This window comes from Muscardinus avellanarius (genome assembly GCF_963383645.1).
Source record: "Muscardinus avellanarius genome assembly, chromosome: 5".
In the NCBI taxonomy this organism is placed as follows: Eukaryota; Metazoa; Chordata; class Mammalia; order Rodentia; family Gliridae; genus Muscardinus; species Muscardinus avellanarius.
Genome location: NC_137790.1, coordinates 130,539,395 through 130,555,230, shown reverse-complemented (window position 1 = coordinate 130,555,230; position 15,836 = coordinate 130,539,395). Strand labels below are relative to the sequence as shown.

At 51.8% G+C, this 15,836-nt stretch overlaps 1 protein-coding gene across 1 annotated transcript in view; it reads left to right on the top strand.

Annotated features, from left to right (window-relative positions):
* The window catches only part of SPSB4 (splA/ryanodine receptor domain and SOCS box containing 4), a gene marked incomplete at both ends in the record, with an annotated part of 59,479 nt that overhangs the window by 963 nt on the left and 42,680 nt on the right, over positions 1-15,836 (top strand). The window lies entirely within an intron of this gene.

Here is a 15,836-nt window from a genome sequence, read left to right as displayed (position 1 = left end):
CGTGTGTGTCCCCAGTCGCATCGAGACACGCAGAGATCCATAGTAGATATATGGATGCCTTTATTCGTGGGAGATCGGCCTCCAGCCCCCGTGGCGGGGGAGAGCGTGAGTCCCTCCCTCTCGGGCTCCTCTCTGAACTCTGCACTCTCTTCTTCTGGACCCGGGAGGCCTGGTTCCCTCCCGGAATCACAGAGCTCCACCTCCTAGCTTCCGGCCCTGCCCCCTGTGGGGCAGGGGGCGACTCAGACCTTACACAAACAAGATACTCTATGTGCTTAGAACAGTGACCAGCACCTGATAGGGTTTAAGACCCGATGCTCATTTTGAGGACCCCCCACCCCCCATTTCTTTTCTTTTCTTTTTTTGTGGTACTGGGGATAAAACCTAGGGGCATTCTACCTCCAAGCTATACCCGCAGCCCTATTTTTTATTCTTTATTTTTTTTATTTCTTTATTTTTTTTGGTGGTACTGGGGTTCCTGGAAGCCCTTCTATCTCCGGGCTACACTCCCAGACCTATTTTTACATTTTTATTTGGAAACAGGGTCTCCTAAGCCAGCGTGCGCGGCTGGCTTCGAACCTGCGCGATCCTCCTGTCTCTGCCTCCCAAGCGCGGGGATTACAAGCGTGCGCCACCACGCCCGGCCTTTTTTATCCTTTATTTTGAAACAGGGTCTCACTGAGTTGTAGGACAGGGCCTCAATAAGTAGTGGAGGATGGCCACAAACCATGATCCTCCTGTCTCAGTCTCCCAAGTAGTGGGATTACAAGCATGCGCCACCACACCCGGCTCCCCTTTTCTTTTTGATACTGGGAATTGAAGTGAATCAAGGGAAATTCTACCTCTGAGCTATACCCCCAGCCCTATTTTATTTTTATTTTTGAAAAAGGGCCTTACTAGGTTGATAATAGCCTCATTATTTGGTGAGGCTGTCCTCGAACCTACGATCCTCCCATATCAGCCTCCCAAATACTGAGATTCCAGGCATGTGCTACCAAACCTGGCTGCAAATCAATTTTTTTTAAGATTTTTTAAAAATTGCTGCATTATGGCCGGGCGTGATGGTGCACGCTTGTAATCCCCGCGCTTGGGAGGCTGAGACAGGAGGATCGTACAGGTTCGAAGCCAGCCTCAGCTATTAGTGAGGCTCTCAGCAACTTAGTGAGATCCTGTTTCCAAATAAAGTATAAAATAGGTCTGGGAGTATAGCCCAGAGGTAGAAAGACCCTGGGTTCCACCCCCAGCACCACCAAAAAAAAAAAAAAAAAATTGGTGCATTATGATTATATATAATAGTAGAATATGTGTCTACATATTTGTACACGCACACAGCAGAATCACTTACAAGTCTTTCGGGCCCGTACAAGGGATATAGGAAATAACCCAAACTAGTCACAGCAGGGGGAGAGCGACAGGAAAACAGTCCCTGGCTGAAATGCCTTGAATTCCAGTTACTGCCTAGCTATAAGCAGGGATAACAGCTGTCGTTTATGGACCACCTACTCTGTGCAGATGCGGAGGCTGAACACACAAATTCCAGGTCTTGCCGGTGGAAGGTTAAAAGCAGCAACTGCTTCTCATCTCCAGCTAACTATTACCTCATGGGCATGAGGACCCTATGTTGTGGGACTTTCAAATGTTTTCCAAGAGAACCTAGAAATCTCGATTGTGTGAACCATCCTGATAATTTGTGTGTGTGTGTGTGTGTGTGTGTGTGTGTGTGTGTGTGTGTGTTTGTGATTCCAGGGATTGAACCCAGGGGCACTCTACATCTGAGCTGCACCTCCAGCCATATTTTATTTTTGATTTTGAAGCAGGGTTTCAGTAAGTTGCAGAGGACCTTGCTAAGTTGCTGAGGGTGGCTGTGAACACACCATCCTCCTGTCTCAGCCTTCCAAGTACTGAGATTACAGGCATGAGCCACCTTTTCCTGCTTAATTTGTTGATTTAAATGAGAAATACAATCGCCAGCCAGTGAGGCTGCTTCCAGGCGCCTTTTCTTTGGAGGGATAAGAAAACTGAAGAGCAGACTAAAGAGCTAAAACCAGGGTCCCCAGGTCTTTGGTCTCTGAAATCATCTCTTTCCTCGTTGCTTCCTTTAGTTGAGGGAATGAGTGAAATACTCCAAAACAGAAGCCAAGGACAAGGTTTTCCTCATATAAGATTTACATTTATTTGAGTGAATAGTTGTTTGAAAGCTGGACGCCGTGGCACATGCCTGTTATTCCAGTATTTGGGGAGGCTGAGACAGGAGTATTGCAGGTTCTGTCAGACTCAGACAGAACTTGTTTCTAAATAAAAAATAAAATAGGGCTGGGGTGTAGCTCAGAGGTAGAAAGGCCCTGGCGTTGATTTCCAGTAACACACACACACACACACACACACACACACACACACACACATACTAGTGGGTTGGTGTTTTGTTTTGTTTTGTTTTTTGGTGGTACTGGGGGTGGAACCCAGAGGCTTTCTACCTCCTGGCTATACTCCCAGATCTTTTTTATATTTTATTTGGAAACAGGGTCTCACTAAGTTGCTGAGAGCCTCGCTAAGTAGCTGAGGCTGGCTTCGAACCTGTGCGATCCTCCTGTCTCAGCCTCCCAAGCGCGGGGATTACAAGCGTGCGCCACCACACCTGGCTGGGTTGGTGGTTTTGAGGGTGGCAGGCAGGCAAACAGAACTGTCCGGTATGATTGGTCACGTTCTTGCTGATGATATTTTATCTCTGTGGTTTTTGAACTAAGACTTCCATCGAGTGACTGGGTGAATGGCAATTCAGTGTCTAACTGGGTAAATCTTGGAGGGGACGAGTAGGTCCTGAAAATCGGGGTTGAATTACTCTTTGCACGCCTGGTAGACAGTGTCTGGAATCCTCTTAGACCAGGCAAACCCCAGTGGTGAGGAAATCTGTGGCAACAACGGGCACTATTCAGTGGGCTGGGAAAGTTAGCTTGTTGGAATGAAGGACTGGGCCGGGAGGCGGCTGGGTGGACCAGGTGCTGGAATCCGCTATGCCTTCCGTCCAGCTGCACCCCCAGTGCTCGGTGGTTTTGTGTCTTTGGTGAATGAGCCTAACCCCAGAAGCCTTGTTTACTCATCTGCAGAATGGGACAGTTTCGGGTCCCTTTCTTAGCTGTGGTGGCATCTTGTGTGTGGGCACCAGTCATAGGGTAATAATTCTGGATTGTAGGGCTGACATTAATACCCAGTGTCAGCAGGTACCAGCAGTCAGACCCTTCCTCTTCCCTATTCATCCACACTGATCTCTTGCTTGGTTGTCTGATACAAAGCTAAGGCGCAACGGGGTGGCAGCCAGGGCTCCCTCGTGAATGTGAGGGGCAGGAGCAGGCCTCTCCCAGGTAGCGTGCTCAGGAAGTCTGGGTAGGGACGGGCTGTCAGGTTCTGGGCATTTCGAGCTCATGGATCCTTTGGTGGTTGGAGAAGCTTGGTGGGCCTGAAACTTGGAGTTTTATCTGTCTTCCCGCTGTTTTTCCAACTTGACAGGATCTGGAATACCTGTGTAGGAGGCAGTGGAGACAAAGATGTCAGTACTGCTAAACTGGTACCTTCTCTTTGGTGGCAGGGTTGGCTGGTCTGGTGTGGCTCTAGCCTGTGCTCCCCACAGAAGCAACGCTCTCTCTCTCAGGGAAGAGGTGCGATTGCAGAGAAGAGCAGCCCAGCCACAGCCTGGGCCTGCTGTGGAGTCCCAGGGTAAGGTAGCAGCCGGGAAGAGACCACGTGTGGCTGTAGTGTGTGCCCTGGGCTCAGGTCTACAGCAGAGCCCTGTGGACTGGGAATGGCTTGGTTCTAGGAGGTCTTGGGCGTGAAGGTGACTCAAGGTGGGAATCTGTGGATATGGGAAAAAATTGGAGCCAATGTTGGGTGTGGACATGGTAGCAAGGTCCCAAACCCAGGCCTGATGGGGGCACAAGGGACCAGAGTCAGAGTCATGCTCAAGAGAGAAAGACGGATCCTCCCTGGGGTTGCTTCCCTGAAAGATTCCGGTAGGAGACACGGCCAGCTGCCTGGGGTCCCTCACAGGCCCAGGCTAGATTCTTGCCACTTTCCTGGGCAATTCTTACCTCCTCTCTTCCAACCTCAGCATCCTCTTTGCTAAATGGAGTGATAAGGTTTCTCGGCAGCAGGATTGCATGTTTGAGGCCAACCTGGAATATTTAGTGACCCTGTCTCAAAATAAAACTTAAAAAAGGCTTGGGATGGTAGCTCTTGCCTAGCATGTCAGAGACCCTGGGTTGGTTCAGTCCCCAGCATCACATACACACACATACACACACACACACACACACACACACACACACACACACACACTCAGCTCTCCAGCACAGAACAGACACCTAGCACTTAGGACCCACTGGTTCAATTAGCTAGGAGAGCTGGGGCAGGTTCTGAGGTTCACCTGTGGACTAACCCAGAACAGAAGTGGTGTGCCTGCAGGTGGTGATGCACTGGAGGTGACTTCATGGAGATCGCTTTGTCAAATTCTGAATTTTTATGACTGTTGAAAGCAAGACAGAGAAAGGTCTCACCGCAGTGAGCTCTGAAGCACGCGGTCAAGGCGGGGAGCTCCTGGCAGAGCAGATTTCCTCTCGTAAATACACAATGCCCTTGAACCTCTCACAGTGAAATGGTCCTGTTGCTATACCGCGGGGAGAAATGGCTCAGCGCCTGGGAATTTCCTGCAAAGAGCTTCGATGGCCAAGGAAACTGAGGCCAGGCTAACTGGCCAGCTACCTCCGATTGTCCAGGGCTCCGATAATAATAACAACAGCAATAACAGAAACACTGGCTAATGCCCAGGTAGCGCTTAAAAGTGTATGCTGCCCTCAACCTTAGGCTCTTTACAACTTTTGACTCATTTAATCCTTGTGAGAACTCTTGAGCTAATATCTCTCACCGCTGTCGGTTTACCATGTAGAAGCGGAGGCACAGAGAACCTGAGTAAGTTGCACAGGGTCACACAGCAGTAACTAAGGAAACCCCGGTCCCAAATGGAGGCAGTGGGCATCATTTAAAAATAATGGCAGATAGTTAGGGAGAGAATACTCCAGAGATACTCATTGTCCTGGCTCCACCTGGCTGGGTGGGTCACGGAGCACAGAGCCGCCCCTGGCCTTCAGCGGTAATTTGGGGACCAGATTCACAATATCTTCTCTGTTGCTTTCCCCTTCTTCAGCTTCATCTGCAGCCCTCAAAGCCCTGGGCTTAGTACAGAGCCCCGCAGGGTGTTCTAAAATGCTAAACTGCATAAAGACGGCCCAGCGGTAGCCAGGAATCAGGCATGCTTGATCGCTAATGGGGGAATGTCACTGAATGTCCGCACTGCTGAGAGGTTCAGCCCCTGGGGTGGGCCAGGCCTGTGGAATCTGCTGCAGCCTGGTTTCCGGACTTGCCCCTGTGAGCTGGTGGCAAAGAGGCTCTGTCTCCGGTCTCAGAGCTCTCCCCTTGGTGCCCAGCAGGGAGTGACTGTCAGAGGAGGAGCAGAGAGCCGCAACTGCTATGGGGTATTTTTAGCTGGGTTTTTTAGCCGGGCGTGGTGGTGCAGGCCTGTAATCCCAGTACTCGGGAGGCTGAGACTGGAGCATCACAGGTTCGAAACCAGTCTCAGCAACTTAGGGAGACTCTGTTTCAAAATGAAAACAAAAACAGGGTCGGTGGGGGGGGTGTAGCTTGGAAGTAGAATTCCCCTGGGTTCAATCCCCAGTAAAACACACACACACACACACACACACACACACACACACACACACACACTTTCTATTGAGTACTACCCATGTTCTGTGTTCTGGACTGAGGGTTTTTCTTGTTTTTTTTTTTTTTTTAAATTTAGGAGCCAGGTATGGTGACACGTGCTTGCAATTCCAGTACTTGGGAGGCTGAGACAGGAGGATCACAGGTTCAAAGCCAGCCTCTGCAGTTTAGTGAGGCTGTCAGCAACTTAGTGAGACCCTGTTTCCAAATAATAAAATAAAAGGGGTTGGGGGAATAGTTCAGAAGTAGAAGCCGGTGGCTTTAATTCCAGGTACCACAAAATAGATAAATTAAAAGTTTTAGTAAGCCTTGGAGGCAATGGTACCATTATCATCCCCATTTCATAGATGAGAAAAGGAAGTCTTTGAAAGGCAGAGTGTTTGCCCAGCATCACACGGGTAGCAAGTGTCAGAGCTGTCCTTGAGCCCAGGGATGACGGCTCCCCTGCGGACTTCTGCTGCCCGGCCAGCCCTGCCTGCCTGCCTCCATTCTGCCCACACTGAGCGGGGCCAGACTCCGCCCAGGCTGACTTTGGGGTGGAGACTGGAAATGTAGGTGTACGAGTACGGGGGACTCCCTGGCCGAAAGGGCCCCTCTATCTGCTCCAAGCAGAGGAAGCTGTATTTCCAGCCGTCGTTCCTAGATGGTTTAATTGATCTACCAACAAGTATTTATTGGGTAATGGAGCAGCAGAGGAGCTGGCGGTCCGCCAAGGCTTCTGGTATTGACGAAGGCCGGAGAGCGTTCTCCGTGGGGACGCCTGCAAGGACACGGTCCCCTTGCCAGAGCCTCCTCCTTAGCCTGAGCCTCTTCCTTCGCCCGCGCAGAACCCGCCGCCTTCCTGCTCTAAGCCATTGGCTCCTCCATGGAGAGCCGGGCCTGCTCTCTCCTTTGTCCCCGCCCGTGTGTCTTGACCTAAGCTTACTCTCAGTCCTTAGCCCAGAACTGTCTCTGGACCCTGGGCCCAGCCCAGAGGCCCCCAGCCCACGACTCCACCCCCACTCCTCACTTTCCACAGGGCACGCCCTGCTTCCTCAGGTGGAGAGGTCGTCTTTGGGCAGGGATCAGGGGTCACCTCACACACGGGCAGGTGGACAGGGAGACTTTATAGGTGCGCGTTTAATTTGGAAAGGTAAGCTGTATGCTTGGTAACAAACTGAGATACTGCAAAAAGTTGTGCAATAAAGTACTCCGCACGCCACACTCCAGCTCCCCAGCTCCCCTCCCTGTCTGTCCTGCCAGAAATATGTAGAACAAAGAGCTTTAGAACACACTGTAGGTATCACCCTGCATCTGAGCCAGGTGTGCAGGTGCATGCCTGTAATCCCAGTGCTTAGGAGGCTAAGACAGGAGGATAGCAGGTTTGAAGACAGCTCCAGTCATTGAAGGAGGCCTTCTGCAACTTAGCATGGTGAGACCCTATTTGAAAATAAAAAATAAAAAGGACTGCCAGTGTGGCGCCAAGGTAGAACCTCCCTGGGTTTAGTCCCCAGTAAAACACACACACACACACACACACACACACACACACACACACCAGTTAATTTAGAGCGGGACACACACACATCAGTTAATTTAGAGCTGCCTTATTTTTTATTAACAGTTCATACATGGTATGTTTGTATCACAATTTAATTATTTAAGTCCCTAATTTTTTGGACAGTTAAGCAGTTTCCTTGAAGAAGGAGCTTTCTGATTGATAAGTCGGGGTCCCTTCCAGACTCTGTCCCACGAGCTGTATCTCAGGAGAGTAAATCATGAGTAAATCTACCCCCCACTCCCCGCGAGATGCAAATCTTAAAAAGGGAGGTCCCTCCCTTCCAGCCTCCGGATGGATGGGTCCACGAGTCTCCAGCCCCCCATCCCCCCCGAAGAACCGTACCATTAAAAGCTGATTCCACATGTACTGGGCCTCTCTCGTGTTTTTACATTGTATATGGACTTGAATTTTACTTTACACTGATCTTAATTTTTTTTTCAGTACTGAGGATGGAACCCAGGGGCACTCTACCTCCAAGCTACACCCCCAGCCCTATTTTTTATTCTTTATTTTGAAACAGTGTCTCACTGAGTTGCAAAGGGCCTCACTAAGTAGCTGAGGCTGTGAGTGAACCGGGATCCTCCTCCTGTCTCAGCCTCCAGAATGCTGAGACTGCAAGCGTGCGCCACCATTCCCAGCTCTGATCTTGACTTGAATTCCATTTCTTCCCCATTCTGGCTATTTAACATTCTCAAGCCTCAGTTTCCCCCTGTGTGCAGTGGGAATAATGATACATGTTTTTACGGGGAGCTGCAGTAGAAATGAAGAGTAGCCCCACGTGTGGCTCCACGTCGTGGCGGGGTACTGTCACCACCATCATGCTTGCTGATGTTTCTGACCACGCTGCTGAGCTGTCTTGGGCCCCTGATGAACACCTGTAAATGTTTCCGTGTGTAGTTTAGAATACCAGAATTGCAGGAATTGATACTAAGAAGGCTGCAGACATATCGTTGCACTAAGATTATTTATTTGAGTTAGAGTCTATGCTATCCCCACATACAATATAAATCAGCACAGTGTGAACCTGGTACCCTCTCCTGCACAGAATTGGCCCGTGATATGTGCTTTGCTATTCTGTTATTGCTGCTGCTGCTGCTGCTGACGCTGAAGGAGGTGGCTCTTTGAGGTGGGGGCTGCATCCTGATTTTACTAACCACCCCTCTGTCAACACCCCGTGGAACAGAGCGCATAGTAGGTGCTTAGCAAATGCATATTAATGTATAGACCTCTCACTGAATAGCTGTGCTTTTCTTGGCCAGCGAAGGCTGGAGAAGCAGTTGGCTGGAACAGAAGGTGCTGCCTAGGAGCTGCCGAGCCCCCTGGAAGTCTGACCCCTGCGTGACCCATCCCCACCTCCCAGTGTGTGCATTGCACATCTGTCCCCACATGCAGGCAGATTGGAGGCTGTGCCAGGAGCATTTCAATTCAGGGTCCTCACATTCAGAATTCCGCTTCTACCCTTTGTTATCTACAAAAGCAACAGACTCTCCGCTTAAAAAAAAAAAAGTCTCCTTCAGCTGTTGCAGCCCGGCTTGGAGGGCATTTGCACATTTAAGACCCTCATTAGTTGTTTTATGCAAGTCCTGCCTGCAGCCAGGGGCCTTTAACATGGAGGCGCCAACATCTGAAATCAGGCCTGGTCAGGAGTGTCGCCGTCGCCGTGGGCCTCCTGGCAGCACAGAGTGCATAGTAGGAGAGAACAGAGCGCATAGTAGGAGATCTTCAGGAACCAGGGATCTCCCAGCATCGGCTCTAAGTTGCTTCTAATTAGCTATGACCTTGGGTGAGTCAATTCACCCCAAGACTTAGTTTGCTGGCCTGCCAAATAGAAGGTATAAAAATCCCAGAGACTGGTAAACGACTTTGTTGTTAATTGTGGAAATGATTGTTATTACTCAGTTTCCATTCATAATGTGAACGCAGAGGGTATTTGCCGGCCCAGGGAGGGTTCTGACGCGTCTTTGTAAGACACGCGCTAGACGTTCAGAGACCACTGTGAGTTTGTCACAAATGAGCTGGGGTTTTTAGCCCTCTCCGCGGGCAGTTCTACAGGTTTCCTTCTGAGTGCCTTGTTCAAGCAGTTTCCCTGAAAGGCTCTACTCCCAGGGGTGGCTTGCCTGGTAAACAGATGTCCAGGAAGGACACCCCAACAAGGGCACTGTCACCAGCTGTGCCCGTGTGTGTATCCCTCAGGGGTGAGCCGCCGCAGTGCCTAGCCTGAGGCTCACAGACAACTGGTAGACTCGCCAGCCATCACTGGACCTTTGGGGAAAAGGAAGAGGGAGGAGGTGAAGGGTGTCCATCGTCGGGAGCTGGAGGAAGGTTGAGGGTAGGGCCCAAGCAATTAGGGCCAGTAGACATTTTGTTCAGCAGCCAATGCAAGACCTCATTTTGCAGATGGGAGCTGAATGAGCCAGAGAGCTGGGTAGACTTGCTCAAGGCCACCTGCCAGTTAGTAACAGAACCAGAACTAAAACCCCGGTTTCTAATCTCCCCTGAAAATACTCCTCCCAGCGGGGCACAGAGGCACACACCCCTAATACCAGTATTAAGGGAAGCTGACACAGGAGAATCCCAGGTTCAAGACCAGGGCCCAGTTTCAACATAAAAATTAAAAAGGGCTAGGTGTAGCTCGAAGGTAGAATGCCCTTGGGTCCAATCCCCAGTACCAAAAGGAAAGAAAGAAAATGTTTCTCCCTCCTAAACAAGAGAGAGAAACATCAGTGCAGTTTATGAATCTGGGTTAGGAATTGGCATCTATGATAGAGGACGAAGGAGTCTGAGAATGACAGTAACCGTGGGGCCTGGAGGGCCAGGAGGGCTCCCCTGGGGGCCTTCGGAGCTCTGGCAGAGTCTGGTCACATGGCTCCCCACCCCCCATGCGGACAAAGGCTCTGTGGCTTCCCAGTGGCTTTTGCAGATCAGAATCCTCCCCGACTGACCCCCGTTCAGACCCTAGTACCAGGTTATTAGTGCAGTCACAGAGGCCCAGGGAAAGAACTCACCTGCCCACTGACTCCCTGGGAGACCCACGGAGGCATAAGTTTCCCAAGGTCTCGGTTCCTCGGGGTGCGCACCTGGGAAGCGGTGAGGTGACGGTGCACTCTGGGCAGTGTCTCCCCTGCCTCAGGGTGCCTTTGAGCCACCGAGGTTCTTGTTAAAGCCACTGATGACTTAGCAGGTGCACACAGGGCCTGAGGTTCTGGTTTCTAACACGCATAGTGCTGCCTATTGAAAGCGTGACTCAGAGCAAGGGCCCACAAACACAGTTGGTCCCCATGCCCCCATCCTCCTCCCATCGGACCCCTCTCCATACTGGATAATCTGCTGTCCCTCTGCAGACCGTGGCTGGAAATGGCCCACTGTCCCACCTCAGCAAAGCCTGGCGTTGCTGCCCCCGGCTCTGACTCTGTCCACCGCCCCTCCTGTCCAGCTGAGTCCTGTCCGCAATTGCACTACCCTCTGTTTTTACCCTCTCCAACCACCGTGTGACTCAGATGTCACAGTCGCCCGCGAGGTGGTCACGGTAGATCCACGCGATTATCCTCGAGCTTCCCCGCGAGGGTCACTTTGTAAGGGAAGGGATTACTGCAGATGGAAGCAGCTCTTTGTTAAACAGTCACTGATTGGAGCGCTCGCCTGCCAAGGGCTGCAGCTGCTCCCGCATCATCTCAGGTAAACCTCCCCCCACCCCCACACCGCCCTGTGCAAAGGCTAGCTAGCCTGCACCCTCCGCTGGGTGGCTCCTCGAGCCCCCAGGGATGAAGAGGAGGGACACTGAGCCCATTTTGCACAGGAGGAGATTGAGGTCCAGGGAGATAAAGAGCCAGCTCAGGGCACCTGCTAGGGAGGTGGCGGTCAGGGGACTAGAATGAGTCTTTACTCCGCGCCTGCACCTCTGACTTCCCAGCTGTGCTGGTCAGGTCCAGCTTCTGTGGCTGCAGGTGGTTCCAGGCCTGGGCTGTAGTGTGCTTATCAGAAGGGTTTGTCAAAGCTAGTGCTGTGAGTGCCCGCTGCCCAGCACTTAAATACCCTTAAAGACAGCGCTTCTGCTGTTCTTCATCCTCAGTCCTCCTGCTTGGCATGGGTGCTGGTTCTGAGTGGCTGGCGCCCGGAAAGACTAAATAGAGTAAGGGAATTTGTAGGGGGGATGTGTAAACAGGGAGGGGGTAGCAAATGGCCTGTGAGGCTGGCAGCAGCGTTTATTTGCTGGGGGATCCAGAAGCCCACCGATTTGCCCAACCTGTCCCTTGGTTAAGGCGAGGGGGTGGTTAGCTTGAGTTACAGCCTGGCCCAGACACTAATAAGGCTGCTGTCGGAGGCCTTCCATAATTCAAGCGAAGGCTATGCCGTTTAATGGCCCTCCTTCGTCAGATCTTCCAGGACTCGGTGCCTCCTTAATGATTTATTTGCTTGGGATGAAATTAAGCCGAGACAGCGTGAGCTTGGAAAATACTGCCCTGCTGCCTCTCCCTGCTCCCTCATCCTTTGCAGAGGCCTCTTTCTATAAATAGAATTGCCAGGGCCCCGATTCGTGACCTGCCTGCTTGAAGCCTTGATAGGCCCAGGCCCTGCCCCACCGCGGGCCCCAGGACCACACCTAAGGGGATGCCTGGGACCCCCTCCTGCTCCCTCCCCTGGCCCCATCTCAGATCCACAGTCATTTAAGGAGACGCCTTTGCTCCATTTGCAGCCAAAGCTGTGTTCTAGATCTTTGCTGCTGATGTTCCTCCTCCAAACCCATCTCATGGGGTGCCCCAGTGTCAGAGCGGGCTGGCTTCTGCTGTTTAGGGAGATGGATAACAGTTCTCTGTGTGACGTCTAGGACTCGCTAAGAAGGATATGTGGGGTCCCATTCATTGGGTACTTCTGCTTGCAGACCGAGGCTCACAACTTCACACAGAGCCCCGGCCCAGCTCTGAGGGTAGAAGGGGGATGTGTGTGTGTGTGTGTGTGTGTGTGTGTGTGTGTGTCTGGGGATGGAACCTAGGAGGATTCAATCTCCGAGCTACAACCCCTGCCCTATTTTTTATTCTTTATTTTGAAACAGGGTCTTGCTAAGTTGAGAAGGGCCTCACTATGTAGCTGAGGCTGTCTGCAAACCATGATCCACTGGTGTCAGCCTCCCAAATGCTGGGATGACAAGCGTGCGCCACCACGCCCAACTAGAAGGGGTATGTTTAGTCGGAAGTCCAGGACCTTTGGAAGTCCAGGATCCAGAAGACCAAAGTTGCTTCAGGAGAGGGTTGAGTGTAAGGTCACACAAGCACTGGGGAAGGGGTAGCAGGTGCAGGAGTGGGAAGGTGCTCAGACATCCCATTGCTGCCTCAGTGGGACATCTGCCCCCCCCCCACAATATTACCAACCTCTTCTTTATCTTTCCTGTCCTCTCATAATTTGTGGCACCCCTCAGCCTTGGCTCACCATGGCTCTGACCTGGCCCCTGGTGCTCATAGCTTTAATAATGTACTAGCAGGCACATTCTTTTTGGTCTAAAATCCTGAGCCTCCGATGAACCTAGCACTTCTCTAAAGGGCAGAGGCTCCTCTGCTTGGCTGCCTCTGGGCCGGACCTTCCTGATGGTTCTGTTAGTTGTAGGAGTACTTGGCACTCTTGCCTGGACCTCGGCTTTCCTCGGGGATCACAGAAACACAGGCTTCGCTCACTCTCACCTGCTAAATCAAAAAAAATCTCTCAGTGGCCATGCGACGTGGGTTAAAAGCTTCTCATGCTGGCCAGAAGCGAGCGCCAGCCAGCCAGCGTAGGGGAAGCTGCTGGAGAGAGTGGGGTGCAGGGCCAAGCAGGGAAGGGTGTGGGCCCCACAGACAGAGATGCCCTGGATGTCTAGGGACTGGTCAGGGAGTGGGGCCTGGCTCCCAGCCTTGGCTGGAACAAGCTTGGGGGACCAGAAGGTCCTTCTCATTGCTTCTGACACCAAGCAGAGCTCAGTTTACCAGAATTCAGTCGCTTCTTTTTCCAAAGGGAAAATGTGTCGGTGTAGCCTAGGGCACCCTAGTTTGGAAAGGCTCTTACTCTACCCGTTCCTCCTAGGACCTCCCGAGAGGCCTCTGGGCTCACCTGCATTATGTAGAAGCATTTCCCAAAGCAGGTCCTCAGCTGAGGTTCCAGGAGGCGCAGTGCTGTCCTGTCTGCCCGGTTTCCCCAGCTCTGACACGTGCTGAGCTGTTAGTAAGCGTTTGTTGAACTAATGGCCCCATACCTGAAGGCCAAACAGGAGGACAGCAGGTCTGGATGGCTTGGAAGATGTTCCTGCTTCCCACAGATCTACACTAACAAAAAGAAAGGACGTAAGCATCCCACTGGAAAAGAAGTGCCCGGGTAGTCAGGAATCATGGGCTGATATCAGCTGCCCCTGCCCATCACTGCTAATTTGAATTGAGGGTAAAGACACCATTGCTACTTCCTCAGCCATGTAGGGGCAGTGACACCTTCCCCTGGTGTTTGTGGTGACCCCCACCTGGGCAGGTCTGGTTTCTTTTCTTCTGGAGCCGCCATGGCCTGATGGGAGCCATGGTCCAGATAAGAGGTTTTTTATCAGCCAGCCAGTTAGCCAGTGAATGTGTTTTGAACATCTCTTAGGTGTCAGAGACTGGGGATATGCTGATGACAATCTGAGCGAGAAACAGAAGAAAAATATAAATGCCTACAATGGATTCAGATGTAGATAAATGGGGTTAAGAGAACAGAATTGGAGAAGGTGGGGTGGGGGTGTCAGCAGGTGCCGCGGCTCCTCTCCGGGGAGGGACATTGAGTGAGGCCCCTGTGATGACTGAGAGGCCAGGTGTGTTGGAGAGGTACAGGGGCCCTCAGGGGTGGACCCAGGTCTGTGGCCTTGTTTTCTACCATTCAGACTCCAGGCAATGCACTACTTAAGACAAAGTTCTGCCCGGCCTCACTGTAAAGAAACAGTCCTTCCAGTCTCCTGTCTGATGGGACATGTCCTGTCGGAGTGCTGGTGAGGATGGCCTTTGACCCACGCGATGTGCCATTTCTATTTTACAGATCAGATGGTTGAGGCCAAAAGTCTGGGGTCACACAGTGAGTGTTGGAGCTCATGGGAAACTCCACTGTTTATTTTTCTCACCTTCCTGAATTCTGGGTTTTTCTCTCTTCTTATGTATAAAGTTCATTAGGTCTACCAAACACCATCTGGCCAAGAAATGAGGCCACCCTACAACAGGGATCCCCAGCATGGACCTCACAGCCCCACCAAAACCTCAGCCCAGAGCTGTTCTTAGGAAGGGTGCTTGCGTTTTAGTCTCCCCATCGCGGGTGGTGATCGGGTGACCCAGGGCCGAGGCATAAGCCACCCTTGTCGGGCCTGCTCCTGCCTCTCCATGTTCTTGGCCAGACCCCAGGGAGGCAGCAGGGTTTTACTTGGGTAAGCTCTGTCTACACTTCGTGTCCCCTGGGATGGGAGCCCTGAGGCTGGCCTGGACGCTTGTCACCTCCAGGCTGGGTAAGCAAGCCAGGATGGAAGTGACAGATTGAGTACTTTTATTTCCCCTTTGGCTGACACAAGTAACCTCCTTTGACTGTTCGAGATGTTTTGCCAAAACAGATTGCTCAGATGTGTGAAAGTTACAAAAGCGTTCTTTACTCGAACTAACTTGACTTTCCCAGAGTCTGGCGTTGGGTATAACAGAGGGAGGAGGGGGACAGACTCCAGAAAGAGCTCTAGACCCGGAGCCAGGAAACCCGGCCCAGCTAGGTCCCACTTCGCCACTGTCTAGGTGACTCTGGGCAGGTCACCTCTTCTCTCTGTGCCTGGATTGTCCTCTCAAAGGAAGGAAGCATAGGACAAGATAACCTCAGAGTCTTCAGAATTTTATGGTCTCTGAGACAGAGCGACTGTCTGCACAGTGGATGTGTCGGGTGACAAACACTTCCAACATGGCAGCTCCTAACCACCTATGGCTGTTTAATTAAAATTAAGTAATGTTAATAAAAATTACAGGAAAAAAAATCCAATCTCTCGGGCACACTGGCCACCTTCAAACACTCCCAAGCCACCGCAGCTGGCAGGCGCCATATTGGACAGTGCGGGTGCAGAAGACCACTCCCGCCATGGCACCGTGGGTCTGGACAGGACCACTGGGGAGGCTGCTGGAGAGAGCGAGGGGCATCCTTTCTGTCCAAGGAGGATATCTGCGGCCAGTGCTGCAAGGAGAGAAGCACTCTCTTGCATTCCTCCAGGAGGTTTGGTCAGGACCTGGAAACTTTAGAGAATGTCAGAGGTCCTGGTGGGGAGGAGAGGGGCCTACGGGAGGGATGCCAGGAATTCCTGGGGGCAGTGGAGGAGGAGGAAGGAGGCGGGCTGTAACTGCCACTGCCCAGAAGCCCAGTTTGAATGAGCAGTGACCTCTGCTCCCAGGCAAGCTCTAGAGCCTTCTGAGCCTCAGTTTCCTTGTGGGTGGAATGGGAAGAGAAAGAAAGAATGTTGTTAATGGAGCTGACATGGAATGAGATCTGGGAAGAAAGCCCTTTGTAAATGGCAAGGCCTGGG